Consider the following 16,757-nt stretch of genomic DNA (forward strand, 5'->3'; position numbering starts at 1 on the left):
ACTTTGTTCTTAATTGCCATTAAGCAGCGTTTCAACTGCTATAGACCCTGCATTCACCTTTTCTCAGGCATTTCCATCCTTCTGCAAAGAAACTTTGTTGTTATTACTCTGCATAGTAACACAGTCCCTAAGCAAGACAGAAACCTCAAAGGAAAGTCATGGACCCCCCTGTAGCTCCAATAGCCCTCAATGTGGCTCCCCTGAATGTTCCTAATAGAACGTTTGACACCAGAGCGTTGGCAGACTTGGACTACAAGATAACAGAGGAAATGTTGAGCAGAAGCAGGTTCCATCTGCAAATATTAAATGAGATAAAGATCAAACATGAGAGGGGGACAGACATCCTGGGAATTTGGGATTCATTCCTCCCAATATTCAAGCTTCCTCAAGTTAATCAATTCCCTGAGCTTGTGCACATAGTTGCTGAACACTATGATGCATCCCAGAGGGCAGTACTAGATGCTGAAGGTTCAATTCTGTTCCTCATTACCCCTGAAGCAATCAGGGAGATGTTGCAATTCCAGACAGATCAAAAGTTGGTCCCTCTGTCACTAGCTGATTTAATAGTACAGGGAGCCAGAACCACAGAGGCCCAAATCACTAAGATCAACCAGCTCTTCATCAAGGCTGACACTTTGCAGATTCCTCCCATCAACTGCGTTTACCTCAACCAATTGGGCCAAGACCTGGTTGACATGATCAGTCCCATCCTGGGATATGATTCAATAGAACATGTGGATGAAACAGTTATACAAATGATGCTCATGTTTTCCCCAGGTAGGAAACCAATCCACTATGATTATGCCACATACATATCAGACAAGATGCATGATCAGTTGATGAATTTGTCAAGAGAAAGGGTGTTTAGATACACCTCTTACCTGTATCATCTGCTCCTTTACTTCCAGCATGATAAGTTCTCTTTCCCAAAGAAAAGAGTAGATGCACAGGGCAACCTGAGATCAGTTGTGTATTGGACATCCGTTTTCCATGTAAGAAGCCATTCTCCATACACCTACTGTGAATTTATTGATCTTTTCATCCATCCAGCCTTGACTCTACTGTTGGGTTCACCTCCTCCCAGATTGACAGATGAGATGAAAAGACTCCTTCAACTATCAAAAGTATACAGTATTGGGGATTGGTATCTCTACCAACACCACACCGTCATCAGAATATATGGGTGTGAGTTACCCCCATTTAGACTACCCAAATTTGTGCCCATGAGGCTATTTGCCTTAGAATACTTCAGGCAGTTTGGCTTTGTGGATATGTTCCACTTCTCAGGCAGAGGCAAGAAGGCACAGCTGAAAATCAAGAGCCAACTTGGCCATTTAGTTTACAATGAAAGGGATGAAGGGTGGAAGGAAGCAGATGCAATACTGGGGGGATTTGGTCTCAAGTACAGTTTCACATGGAAACCCTATGACCCCAACAACTTCATCACAATGAGGAGACTCAAATACAAACTTTCTGCTTATGGTCATTATAGCCTCCCTCAAATAGAAAAATATGCCAACCAAAGCAAGTGGAAAAGAGGAACTTTAGAAGAAAATGTGACTCAAGAAGAGCTTAACCAAAGAGCTCTAAACAACCAAAAGAAGATGGCTGACCTTGAGTTTTATGCACAGGTCCCCTCACTGCCAAGCACACAAATTGGAGCAGCAGCCTCCTCTTCAACCACCCCACAGCAAACTACAAGAGTTGCTGCAAAAATATCAGAAAAAGGAAAGGAAAAAGAAATGGAGGCAGAGAAAGAGATGGAGCAGGAGCAACAGCAGAAACAGCAACAAAAACAACAGCAGCAAACAGAAGGGCTGCAGCAAGAACAGCAAGAAGAATCAGGACAGCAAGAGCAACAACAACAAGAAGAGCAAGGGCAGGAGCAGCCTGCCCAGCAAAAGAAAACAGTGGAGACTCCTCGGACCACTGAAACAACATTGCCTCCAAGACAAGATACCACATTTGATGCCTCGGTCCTCCAAACCCCGCAAAAGGAGGATACATTTGTCTTTAGGAAAAGGGAAAGAGCAACTCCCCTCACATCCTCCATAGACCAGGGAGAAAAAAGGCAAAGACTTAATGATTTCCCAGAGGATGATGTAGCAATAAGAGATGCATTGGGCATGGGCCCACCCAGTCAAGAAGTTTCAGCAAGTTCCTTCCAACAGGAACAGGACAGGACCATGGGAGGGGAGGTCAGCTCCTCCAGCAAGCAGAAAGAAGGACAAGTGAACATAAAGCAGCAGTTTATAGACATTAAGAGGAGGAGTGACCCGATCAAAGTGCAATTGTATAATCACTTACTAAATATGGCTCCTTCCAATCAGCAGAGACTTATGTCTGCTTTTGATGTAAGTGAGGGCAAACTGACAATGAGTCACTTTATGCCTACGGCACTCAAACCACAGTCTTCTGCTGACTACCTCAGGACCAACCTAGAGGTCCTTGCCAAAGACATACACCCCATGGACAAAATTGAGCTACATAAACAAACTGGAGAAATGGTGTATGCTTCATTGGCCAATAAGACTTTGGACAACTACAAATTAACAAGCAGTCTGAATGCCACAGCTTCCCAGCTAGAGCTAGAGAGGGCCTCTTCACAGGCCAAAGACAACAGGATCAAAACCTTGGAGGAAATCATTATAGAAATTGGGCACAATCCCAATGACATCAAAGGGATACAAGAGATCTTGAAAATTAGGGATGCTGATATGGCTGCACTAAGAAAGAAGATCAAAATTCCAGCCACTATCCATCCACAAACCGATGAGGTAGCAAAGCAAAGGTATGAGCAGGATTCTACTGCCCTGCTAATATCCATTTACAAAGAACTTATCAAGGCACAAGAAAAACTGGGGCGATATGAAGCTGCACAAGTACCTCCCCAAACATCATCACAACAAGCACAAGAAGGGCAGACATCTCAGCCTCCTCCACAGGTCATAAATCTTGAGGAGACTGCTCCTGCTACTGCACCTCCACCTCAGCAGGCTGAACAACCAGCCACATCTACTTCAGCAGCACCCATCAGCACAGATCAGAGCCTAGACATGCAAAAGCTAAAAAGCGAAATACAAGCTTTGGAAGCTCAAATGATGCAGCTGAATGAAACTAAGGAACAGCTGGCCAAGGTGAATGAAAGGCATGACAAAACAAAAAGAGAAGTAGGAGAGAAGGCCAGAGAAATCAAAGCTCTTAAGGATAAAATCAAGGAGCTTGAGAACGAGCTAAAGCTAGATAAAATCATAGCCGAGATCAGAGCAATGATATGGTCCAATATTGGTAAATCCATCAATAACCAGTGGCCATACATTGAGACAATCCATGAGCAACTAGAGCTCATTCCAAAGGCACAGAGGGAAATCAGAACATCAAGGGCCTTATTGGGGAACATGCCTGAAATTGCTACAAGAATGATCAATGTGCTCAATCACAAGACAAGTTCTCAGTTGGCCATCATGGGAATTGCAAACAGAACTGATACTATCCAAATGATCAAGAGGGTTCTTACTCTTAGAAGTCTGGTGCAAACGTTAGACAGAAGAACCCAAGATATGCAAACAGAGGTAAACAGGTTCATGGAGAGATTTCAGGTATTGGAAAGTAAAGGACTCCCTAGCTTGCTGAACAGCGGAGGGAGATTATTCACCCATGAACAATATGCCAAGAGAGTGAATGTTTTTGCCTCATCACAGGTAAATGAGAAGGCCAGCACTTCAGAAGACACAGGGCCTATCACAGGACAGATTTTCTATGGTAAGATAGAAAATCTACTTTTTATAATGAATGAAATGAATCATTTATTTGATGTAGCTCCCAATTTTTTCAAGTATACAGAAGCTGAAGAGACAATGCAGGCCATCCTCAGGCATCAGCTCCCTACACAGGAATGGTGGACAAATGCTATCCAGAGAATTTTGTAAACATTAAGCCATGCATCAATTCCCGTTTCTTCTACAAAATTTGGATGAAAAGAACAGTCAGCAAAGTCAACAGACATCATAAATTCAAAGCTGAGCCAACTCAGCAGATGAAGCAGCCAACAAAGCAGGAAAGACAAACGCAGCTGGCAAAGTCGAGAGCTCATTGCGCAGGCAAAAGTAAATGCGCACCTACAGGATCAATACATAGTAATGTAACCGACTCAGTGACTCCTTAAAAGTCAAACAATCCTTTGACAGACATAAAGGGCATTTACGCTGCATTTAACATTGTAATAACTTCCTGCCTACTTTCTGAACACTACTGAAGATATTTTCTCTCTCTCAGATGACTCAATGCCTGAGATATTTTGTACACATAGTTCTATATAAACCCCTTCGCATGATACAGCAAGGGTTGTTGGATATTTCTCAAGAAGAGTTTCTTATGCTGTAGTTGTTTTTTCTGAAAATCAATAAAGGAAAGCAATGGAATTTCGTGGATGCTTTGATGTGTTGAAGATGTTCTGTGCCTGTTCATGACTGCTGGATCCCTGCGTATCTTACCATACAATAAGTTTCTGTAACTTTCTTCATGTTCAGTTTGTTTTGTTCTAGTTTCATATATGCTATCTCATTCCCTATATTAAGCAACAGAGAAAAAGAATAACTCCCAGGATTTGCTCACTCAGCACCCTGAGTTCAGTCTATGTTGTTTATTAAGTGTTTTCTTCAGGTGTAATCTACATAAAGTGTGATTCTTAAACTGCTGCACTTTCAAATACACCCTTCATATTCACCACTGTCACAGGAATTCATATTCTGATCCTGTGCTCTGCATCCTCCCTCATTTCACCAACATAACAGGAAATTCTTAACAGATTTCTGCTACTTAACATACATCACCACTCAAATTTTAGCTAGTCTGTTAAAACACGCAATAGGCCTTGTAGTTAGGACACTACTCAACATCTGAGATCATCTCACAGCATCTAGACTCCATTGCCCAATGGAAACTCATCATCAAAATATTGCACCATAAGACCTAAAGGAGATCCTTCAACCAAAACATAAACGAACCTATGCATAATACCTAGCCTAAAACCCTTTCACAAACAGATACAAATCATAAAGAGAGAGCCCTCTCTGATCACAGTTTGGCTAGAAACAGTGATCGTAAGATTGGTTAGTGGTTACCCCGGCCGTATTCCCTTGGGAGTCATAGGGAACAACCTGGGTGTTAACACCCCCAATCACTCGCCTACTGAGGACAAATTGAAATGGATTGACCGCCGCTAAGACAAAAGTTTTGCGTAGCAAAATATAATGACGGAGCCTCTGGACAGCATGGACAGCTGCCAAGGCCAACTTATCAACCGGAGAATAGCGGAGTTCAGGACCTATTAAGCCTCGGCTCAAATAATAAATCACGTGCTCGACAAGAGCATCGTCCTCCTGAACTAGAACCATACCAATGGTAGATTCTGCTGCAGCGAGATATAAAAGGAAGTCTCTACCATAATCCGGTGGACTCAAAAGCGGGGCAGAGACTAATGCCTTTTTCAAAGCATCAAACGACTGTTGCGCAAAGTCGTCCCATACAAATGGAACTCCCTTTCATAGCAAACGCATGAACCCTTTAGTGATCTCGGCATAGTTTGCTATAAACCTTCTTAAGAAATTAGCCTTCCCTTGAAGACTTTGAAGTTGGCGAATTGAAGACGGGGGAGGCAACTGAACTATTGCCTCAACCTTGAAGGGATCAACCCGAATCCCTTCATTGGACACGATAAACCCTAACAACCGACTGGATGTAACCGCGAAAACGCACTTGTTGGGATTCAACTGGATTTTATAAAAACGACAATGTTCAAAGACCAATCGAAGATGACTAGGATGATCAGTTCTCTTTCGAGAACGAGCAGCGAGATCATCCAAGTATGCCTCGATGACATGTTTGATGTCGTGGAAAGCGTATGACATGGCCCGCTGAAAAGTGGCTCCAGCATTTTTAAGACCAAAAGGCATCTTTCGATATGCAAAGGTACCCCAGGGACATATGAAGGCTGTCTTGTGCTGGTCTTCAGGACGGATAGAGATTTGATTATAACCCGAAAAACCATCCATGAAGGAAAAAATTTCATTACCCGCACACTCGTCGATAATCTGATCAATGAATGGCGTGGGGTAATTGTCTTTCGGACAAGCCTTGTTTAGGTCCCTAAAATCGATGCATACTAGGATTGTTCCTTGCTTTTTGTCCACGGGGACTGGATTAGAAACCCAATCCGTAAGAGGAACAGGGTATATAAAACCCGCCCTTAGCAGCTTCTCAACCTCAGCTTTGATAGCCGCTGCTTTCCTAGGGTTAACCGGCCGAAGCCTTTGACAAATCGGTTTTTCATTTTCATACGTCTTGATCTCATGTTGGACTATAGAAGGATCAATGCCGGGCATTTCCTCATAAGACCAAGCAAATACATCACGATATTCCTTGAATAGGTCGGTGTAAATTTGAATTTCTTCAGGGGAACACTCAATTCCGATGAAGATATTCTCGATGATGTTAGGATCCTTAGAGATGTTTATAGGTATCGGTTTTGAAATTACCGACATATTACCTTCGGCACGTACTTGTGTTGGAGCCAAAGGGTTCGACACCGTACAAACATCACTACCAACGAGCTTGGAGAATCTAGATTCTACTTCCTGCAATGGAGGAAGAAAATATGAACGATGGTGTAAGTCTTACCAAGGTCGATCTATACCCATCATTACTTCGAGGATTGCTTCTTCAGAAGGTAGAACCGAATCTAAGCAGTCCAAGGCAGAGGTAGAATCAAAGCTCCAAGCGGGGGCCACATGACCATCTAACTCCTCTTCGGAAAAAGGAGTAGAATGGTTATCTGCAGAGTCTACGATAGACTGATATCTAAGCTCAGCTGCAGATATAGGAGATGCCATTCCATTAACTTGTCCTTCAACTAATGTGGTCGTAGGTGAAGGCAAGGTCCAAGGGTCAGAAAAATAATGAGTTCGAAAGAACTCATCTCGAGGAGACTCCTTGGATGATGAAATAGCATTGATTCTTGCAAAAGGAGAAGGAAGATCAAACGTACCCATCAATGAGGAATACATCCCTACTCCTAAATTCTCAGTCGGCGGGTGAGGGTTATCCACCAAAGGAACAATAGAGTCGGAGTTTGCTTGAGGATCGATTGGAGAATAGTCCAATTGATCGACCTTAACGATTTTCCCCTCATGAGGAAAGCAAATGACACGAAACAGAGTCGACACGACGGCTTCCATCTCGTACACCCAGTTCCTTCCTAATAGGAGATTATAGTCTAGGTTAGCATCTACGACTTCAACTTCGATATTAACGACCTTCCCTCCAACACATATAGGAAAGGCCGGGATAATCCCATGCGGCTTGTGAGAATGGCCATCAAATGCAGTTAAGACGGTTGGCGAAGGAACAGCCGAAGGTGAACCAATAGCCTTCCAACATGACATCGATATGACACATGTGGAAGCTCCTTCATCTATAATGGTGCGAAAAATATTGATTTTCCGGTATGTAGACTTTATCTGAAAAGCCATATGATGAGGGAGTCTCTTTTTTACATTTGACATGTCAAAAGAGAGCACTAAAGAGTTAGCCGGATCAACTGCTCCAATTGCAGAGAGTAAAGCACTTCTCTGAGACGGACACGACTGGAGAACCTCCAAAGCGGACATAGCACACGGGCTTTGAGCCAGATCCTCCACAATGGAATAATTTTGGGCAGCCCTAGCGTTAGGGTTAATCATCGCGCGTTTGGTGGAACCTTTCGGTATCCTAGGTATAGTCTCAACAGGGGGCCTCTCAATATGAAGGTCATTACCTCCGGGAACTGTTTTATCCTTAGATGTTTCAGCTTCACCATAATCCCGTGACCGAGTAGCCACGTTAACATTTGAACCCATCATAAAAACATTTGATGCTTTTTCCCCTTCATGGTTGCCCCCTGAGGAGGTTCTAGGATTCGAACTCGCGCCAGCAAGAAGTTGCTGCCCTTGGGGAAACGGGTTAGTTAACACAACTTGCGAACTAGAAGTCCCTTGCTGTCCTAACAAGCGCTGAGCGTCTTCAATCCTAGGGAAAAGATGAGTTAGATGGTCTCCACTACATAACTTGCAAGGAAACTTAACTTTCTTTCTCGGCTCACCTTTACCACCACCAGCGTTGTTGCCGGATTTATTTGCATCGGGCTTCCCATCCGAGTTCTTCTTCTTACCACGTCCTTTCTTTTTCCCATTGGAATTTTGATTTCCTTTGGGTTTATCGGATTGGACGGCGTTAATTGAAGAAGTTTGGGAAGCTTGAGGATTAGACATTGTGACTTGGTTGTTAGGAGCAGTTTGTAATGACAACTGCTGCAATTGATTCAACAAGTTCACTGTAGTCGAGTCTACTGATCCAACGATACCATCCGCGTGCGGACCTGGCTTTGGCTTAGCTAAATCAACCTTAGATCCAGGAGCATCTGGCAAGTACTTTTGGAGGATCCCAGACTGAGAGTAAATCAGTTCTAACTGCTGGGCCCTGAAAATGGCTTGCTCCTCAGAATAGACCCCAGACATGGAGACATCCTTGGAGATCTCAGGTTGCAAAGACTTCAAAAACCACTCTAGATGGTACTTCGGAGGGATTTCAGCTTTAATGAGCCTCTTTCTCCGTCTCCATTCCTGAATGTGATCAGAAATGTGGGTTGCCTTATCCTGACGAAAGGTGGCCAGAAGTTCAGTTCCGACATCATAGCGGACAGGCAACTGAAAGTGATTCAAGAAGATATTGGCTAACTCAGTGAACGATGTAAAGCTGCCCCCTGGCAACTCTATATACCATTTAGCCGCATTACCAGTCAAGGTGCACTGAAAGAGTCTCAACCTAATCGAGTCATCGATAAGGGAGTTAGACGAGAACCACAAGTGGAATGTGGTCGCCCGGATCTTCACCGCTCTTCTATTGTTGGGAAAAGTATCCAATACGGAATGACCCTATCCCACTCTAAGGGTGATAGTACCTCAGCAACAACCGAATGCAAAGCTATTCAAGATTACTTCTTTATGAGATGTAAGAGAGAGGAGAAAAAGATCCACTAACCGTTATCTTCCGCTAATGATTGATCCAATCTTCCCTCTTTGCTGCTTGCTCCCAACTCCTTGCTCTTTCACTGGCCCAGCTACACCAAGATCCTGCAAAATAACAAGAGGGAGAAACTACAAGAAGCATACATTCATAATTGATTCAAGGATTAGAATAAATCAAATATACAAGTATCAATACGCCATTGAGACACATGCATATAGAAGAACCTCAAATGCTTTATTAATGGAAGAAGTAAAGTTCTGAGAGTGTTACAACCATAAGAGGCCCAATCCAGCAACACCTCCCAGCAGAAAGAAATCTCCTCCTCACCTCCTTCAAGCAAATCACCCAATAGTTCTATACTCAAACCAACAGCACTTCCTTACATTCACAAGATTCCAGCCTCCCTAGACCTCATGAGAGAGCTCTATATATAGGAGATTTGGAGAAAGGATGAGTCAGCTTGAGGCTGGCATGAAGCTGACTAGTGTCCTCTCCCACTTCAATTATTCTTCAGTTCTTGAGTCCACTTGGAGGTTCTTGCTTCCACTTGGAGATCTAGACCCTCTTACTCATCACAAGGCGAATTCCTTGATCCAAGTGTCATTTTGGAAGCTTCCTGGGCATTTGAAACCTTAAGGAATGACTGTGCCACTTGGCCAATCTCGCCCAGCGCAGGTAGCCTTCATTAGAGTTGACATTCAGCGCAGGTACAGAGTGGAGCAGTTGACATTCAGCGCAGATGCTCAGTGGAGCAGCTGACATGATCCAGAATTAGCTTGTTTTTGAGTGTTTTCAGGTGGAGAACTGATATTTAGTGCTGTGGTTTGCTGACCTTGTTCCTCTAGGGGTAGGAACAACATGTTTAGGGACTTTGGATCCCTCAGATTACTGACATTTCATGCTTCATGCTGTAAGGCACAAAAATGTCTATAACAGTTGCCCCCTAAAGTATGAGGTCATTTATCGGGTGAAATGCTTTATCAGGAGGATCCGAAGTTCATTCAATCGCTGAGAGGTGACCTGTAATAAATACAATACAATACATTATTTTTCATTCTGCTTTCATGATCTAGCTGAGGCGGGCATTCCCATGCTCAGCTTTATAAATTCATTTTGGTACATATAACAGACGACCGTCTGATGGTAGACTGATAATTCTCTGCTGAAATTATCATCCTTTGAGTAGGATGATCATCTGCTGTAATGATGTACATATCAAATGTCTTTATATTTCCTGAATATATATCGCAGCCCGGATGGATGAAACTAGATCCAGGGTCTTCAAACTCGTTCGATCTTCACTCTAAGTACAAGTCGAGCCATGTGAGAATTGCGCTGAAGTCGAACATGGAAAGACATCTCTTGATTACCGGTCAATAATGTAAACCGTTAACAAGCGCGAGAGGAATCACCGATAATGATAATGACCCTCAAGGTACTGCAGTACAATTCACGTGGTGTGAATAAAGGACTTGGCGTTGAACACCACGCAAAATCTTCTGGTCGAAAGTCATTGATGTATACCTGTCGCCGGAAGTGAGAAACTTGCCATCGAGGCATGCAAGCTTCAAAGTACTGGGGGGGTTGTTCCTAGATCAACTTCTTGGATAATGAGCTGAAGTCGACAAGAAGCGATCCGTCAAAGGAGGGCCTTAATGAATCCCACATCAGTGACACGGAACGGAGCTAATGATTTTAGTGGAGGTGAAAACAATCTGTGAGATATGATTCAGGGTGGCGATCATGGGTGGATGAAGGATAATGTATGGCAGTGGATGGGACACGGTTGACTCTTTCTGAACAACATCTCTTGAACATATAACGACACTGATGTGATGGATTGGTAGCATTACCCCAAATGTGGATGGTTTGGCGAAGACCATGGTGATGAGATCGGTGAATGAAACAACCCAACCCGATGTGATACGGAGGACAAAGTGTCATGTTCAAGAGCGACTTGCTACCATTAAAGCTTTGAGGTTCTCCCAATTTTTCCCCAGTCATTTCTGACCAGTACCTCTTTATTTTTGTCAAGCTTGAGGAGGATAACATATGCTTGTTCTATAACCTGCCCTTTGGGCAAGCCCATCGCTAGTTTTAACGAGCCTAGCGATAGGGAAACTCGTTCTCGTCTAAAGACAAGTTTGTCGCTATTTAATCATTTTAACGAGTCTAACGACAAGGAAAACTCGGTCCTTTTCATTTTTAGAGAGTCTGAAAAGGTACAGAAAGTTAACTCCAAAATTCCTTTTTCGTCATCTAATCCCTTAAGTCCGAAAAAGTATAAAACAATACAGAAGGGATGAGTTTTCGATAACTTTAACGAGCCGAATAAAACAAGTGCTCGACCTTTTTGTGTAATAATCCCTCAGGTCCAAAAAGATTAAAATCTAGAGGAGGGATAGCTCTTCCGGTCAATTTAACGAGCTGGAAGGCCAAAACTCGGCAAACTTTTCATATTTTACGAGTCAGATGAAAAGAGCTCAAAGAAGACTCGTCTTTTGAGGAACGAGTGATAAACAGGGATAGCAGCAGATTCCAGGTACAGGTTGGAATTTTCCAATCACGGCAGTGTCACAAGGATGGCTAAGTGAAATCACTCTTCGCAGCTGTTCCTCAAAATGGGTAAACAATCATATGGGGGTGAACGATCGGCCAAATGGGATGGAGGTGGCAGGTGCAAACACGACCAAGGCTTTTTATGGCTAATAAATTTACGATCACAATGGTTATTTACCGGAATAGGTTCATTTTTTAATGAGCTTAAACTCTGGAGGAAACTCTTGCTCACGCTTTTCTATTTTTTAACGAGCATAAATTCCACGGTAAAACTGCTCGATCTTATGTTTATTTTTTAACGAGCATGAACTATGTGCTAAAACTGCTCGGATCTCGCTTTTCTATTTTTTAACGAGCATAAATTCCGCGGTAAAACTGCTCGATAATACCAGTCATAAGATAAGAATGTCTCCTGTGAGATCTCTATTTTTTATAGAGCTTCATCTTCACTAAGCTTTGCTCCCTCTCATCCTTTCTTTATGCAAGTTCGGAAACGGCTAATCCCAAAAACAGATAAATAACCGCTCTTAGCTTGCACTCCAAAAGGTTTGCATGCCCCCAGGTATAAAGTACAATTTCAAGGCTGCCCCTACTTATCCGATAAAACATTTATTTTAAAGGGTGAGGCTTGCCTCTTTCTGGTTACCCAAAGATTGTTTTGTTAACACCATCAAACGAAAACACTTCCTCGGCACTGTCTACCGAAGTAGACAATGGTGAATGACCTTTTTCAAACAAGTAACCTTATCAAAAGAATCTTGTTCTAGAACAACCCCTCTTCCTTCCACGGACGGGGTACGGACTAGTCATATTCCTTCGCGGAAATTCTACTTTATACCCAAGGTTTCCTCTGCCCGAAGCAGACCAGGATGCATGCCCCCTGGGTTCCAGTCCCATCTTTCCGAATCACTCACACTCATCGGGAAGGAGGACTGGGGGTGGAGACATTTCTTGAGTGAAAAGACCATTGAGGGTTGGTATGTGACTATTTGCGATGCGTGATCCTGGAAATGAAAGCTGGTCTATGAGCTTGACCATTCTTCCTTCGTGTGGAAAACACATTACTCTAAAGAGTGAGGAGACTATAGCTCCCATGCAATATATATAGTCTCGTCCAAGGAGTAGGTTATAATCCAAGGGTCCTTGAACGACCATCACATTCAATTGAACGGTCTTCCCTTTCAATGTAACAGGCACATTGGGGAGGATCCCTAATGGTCGACTGGTTCCTTTATCAAAACCCGAGAGATTTCTTATCTCAGGCAAAAGCTCTGGGGAACCCAGTGCTTTCCAAGCAATAGAGGAAAGGATACTCACAGATGCCCCTTCATCATTGATAGTTCCAGCCATTACCATTCTATAAATTTGGACTATGATTCTGAATGGTATACTGGTTGGCAACCGGGGTCTGCCTAGTTGGTTCCGATCAAAGGACACAACCAGGTTGCTTGGTGGTGGGACCGAATACACGGCCGGATACGACCCTGACGATGTTCCTTCCTGCGATAAAGGAATGGGCGCATTGCCCTGATGCTCATCAGAATCTGTGTTGATGAAAAGAATATGGATGGTGTCATCCTTATTCTCTTCAGTGAGGGTGCCATTTGAAGATGAATCTTCAGTGACGGTGTCATTTGAAGATGAAACCTCTGAAGGCGGAACCGGGTCAACTACCGTATCGACCTTTAGACTTTCGTCTGGTCTGGATTCAGTAGGTTCATTTTCAATGACTGACATTTCAGCTGACCACTTGAGCGGGCCAGCTGTATTTTCAACCAACGAAGGACTTGGCATGAGTTTTTTGTATCCAGGAGGAAGTCTCAACGGTGAAACCGGGCGATCTTCCAAAACTCTCTTCGCTTCGTCTAAGAAGGGACAACGGTGGATGGCGTGATCGCCTTTACACAGTTTGCAGGGGGATCTTATTCCCCCTCTTTGTCTTGAACCTTCACTTTCGCTGGTTGACGGTAAGCATTCAACATGGCTATCAGAGGTTGATGCTCCCGAATTGTGCAACCGAGGGGACCAGTCCCTTAGTATCCGGGGAATACAGGGACAATCTCTATGGAAGTGGTCTCCTCTACATATGACACATGCCGATTTAGGCTCGGTCTGTGCTGTGTGTGGATTTTTGTCAGATGTCTTTTGCTTGCCCCCAGTCGCCTTAGGCTCCTTCTTCTTCTTCTCCTTCTTCTCCATGGGAGCTTGGCTTTTGTCGGCTCTACCTTGCGAAGATGAAGGATTGGAGGAAGAGTTATAGGAAGTTGAAGGCTGGTGGGCAGCTCTAGACTCATCTAACTGTTGACTCGACTGTTCAGGAACCATGGTGGTCTGAACTACATTGGTTGAGAATAGCCAAATAGGCATGCCAATTGTCAGTCCTGGAAGTGACAATGTGGCCATGTGGGGCGCACCAACTTCTCCCCAAGAGGAGAAAGGACTAGGATTTCCATCATGTGGAATTCCTTGGTTGGGGCGTTCCATGCTCTCAACCTAAGATCAACGCGGGAATAGGAGGTGATTATGTTCCGTTTAAAATAAATTTTATAATGACGCTTTAGACACAACTTGCTTTTTCACTTTTTAAGAGTCGAGAAAAAGCTAAAGATGACTCTAGTCTCCTTCGATGTTTTAACGAGCCCGAAGTGACAAATGCTCGGATGGACTTTTTCAGTTATAGAGTTTGAAAAAGGCCAAAAGAAACTGCTCTGGAGTTCTAGGCAGAGGGTGTGCCAAACTTTTCGCAAAACCACAGAATACGTTTTACGGTATGAGTGGTCGATCTTCGTGAATGCTGTGTTCACTGCATTACGATCAGTAGGGCGGCCGACACGGTTTCTTATGGATAAAGGCTTTGTTCCTATAGGGGTCTCCCAATATATACGCGATGGTACGTGGGAGCACAAGTCCGTATTGATACTTATCGCTTCACCGTGGAGGAATCACCCAACCACTCAACGCTAAGATATCACGTTTAACGATGCCGGAACACGTCTTTAGCTTAGACCTCTATGTGTTTGCGTTATGTTTCAATGCGTTGTTATGTAAATTCAATTTATTTTAAGGTTGATCTTGTTTAGCAGTTTGCCTTTATGGATCACCACGAGATGTATAGTAACACTCCTAAATGCAGTCTAAGATGATAAGCAAGCTTTTCAATCTTTCAACTTTGAAAATCTTAACTACTGAGGGAAAAGAAAGACAACATCTTTTCACACAGATCATAGAGCACACACTAATGCATTTTTCCCTAAATCAACATGCAAACTGTCATAATGCACATGCACAATGCAAGTATTTCTTTTCTCTTTCTTAATGTTTGTGCGACACAAAAAGAAAGCTGTTGTATAACTTTGAATTCAATTTCAAGTGAAAGCAAACAAGCTTGTCCGAAATCAAAAGACACCTTAAGATTTACTTGTTTCGACACTAGAAATATATAAATTCAAACCATATGACGAAAGCAAAAGCTCAATCAGCTATGAACAGCAAATAAACTAACTCTTAAGATCAAAACGACACTTAATCACAGGTCTAAATCTAAGAGGCCACAACAAGACTAGTTCACTTTCGTTATGGGAAACTGCAAATGACACAAGAAATACACAAAGAACAAATACAGTTTCCTTATACAACCGAGGCGGACTAGTGGCAAGGAAAGTTGGTTTCAGATAGGTACATTGACTGGTAACAGGCTGCAAAAACAAGAGTGAAAACAGGGCAAGAAACAGCAGGAAACCCCAGTAGCACTAGGCAAGACTGGTCCAACGCAGGTAGTACACAGGCAGTTTGACCTTCAGCGCAGGTAGCCCCTTCGGGAACTGCGCTGAAATGCAGACAACCTTCACACAGCCTGCACTGAAGAACGAAACTTTCGTTTCTCTTGGTTTCCGGGTCACAGATTGCTCAAAAATTCACAGTTTTTGGCCAAACCAGAAGCTATCAGTCAAGGACACACTAAGGGATGAAAAGGAGGATGAAAAGCTATCACTAAGAGCTATTTAGAGTCCTTGTGGATCAGCTCTTCAAATCACAAACTTGCCCAGAAACTGAGCCAGTGTAGCTGCCCTCTACTTTGCATTTGAAAGATCCAAATACAGTTCGATTCGGTACTCTCTGTGTTTATGAAATGAATAGCAAAAACACAAACAACCAACAAGATACGATCCCCAGTGGAGTCGCCAATTTGTTGTTGGGAAAAGTATCCAATACGGAATGACCCTATCCCACTCTAAGGGTGATAGTACCTCAGCAACAACCGAATGCAAAGCTATTCAAGATTACTTCTTTATGAGATGTAAGAGAGAGGAGAAAAAGATCCACTAACCGTTATCTTCCGCTAATGATTGATCCAATCTTCCCTCTTTGCTGCTTGCTCCCAACTCCTTGCTCTTTCACTGGCCCAGCTACACCAAGATCCTGCAAAATAACAAGAGGGAGAAACTACAAGAAGCATACATTCATAATTGATTCAAGGATTAGAATAAATCAAATATACAAGTATCAATACGCCATTGAGACACATGCATATAGAAGAACCTCAAATGCTTTATTAATGGAAGAAGTAAAGTTCTGAGAGTGTTACAACCATAAGAGGCCCAATCCAGCAACACCTCCCAGCAGAAAGAAATCTCCTCTTCACCTCCTTCAAGCAAATCACCCAATAGTTCTATACTCAAACCAACAGCACTTCCTTACATTCACAAGATTCCAGCCTCCCTAGACCTCATGAGAGAGCTCTATATATAGGAGATTTGGAGAAAGGATGAGTCAGCTTGAGGCTGGCATGAAGCTAACTAGTGTCCTCTCCCACTTCAGTTATTCTTCAGTTCTTGAGTCCACTTGGAGGTTCTTGCTTCCACTTGGAGATCTAGACCCTCTTACTCATCACAAGGCAAATTCCTTGATCCAAGTGTCATTTTGGAAGCTTCCTGGGCATTTGACACCTTAAGGAATGACTGTGCCACTTGGCCAATCTCGCCCAGCGCAGGTAGCCTTCATTAGAGTTGACATTCAGCGCAGGTACAGAGTGGAGTAGTTGACATTCAGAACAGGTACAGAGTGGAGCAGTTGACATTCAGCGCAGATGCTTAGTGGAGCAGCTGACATGATCCAGAATTAGCTTGTTTTTGAGT

This window comes from Pinus tabuliformis, chromosome 2_1 (assembly GCF_031772625.1).
Source record: "Pinus tabuliformis cultivar Carrire ecotype Pingquan chromosome 2_1, CPIR1, whole genome shotgun sequence".
Lineage (NCBI taxonomy): Eukaryota > Viridiplantae > Streptophyta > Pinopsida > Pinales > Pinaceae > Pinus > Pinus tabuliformis.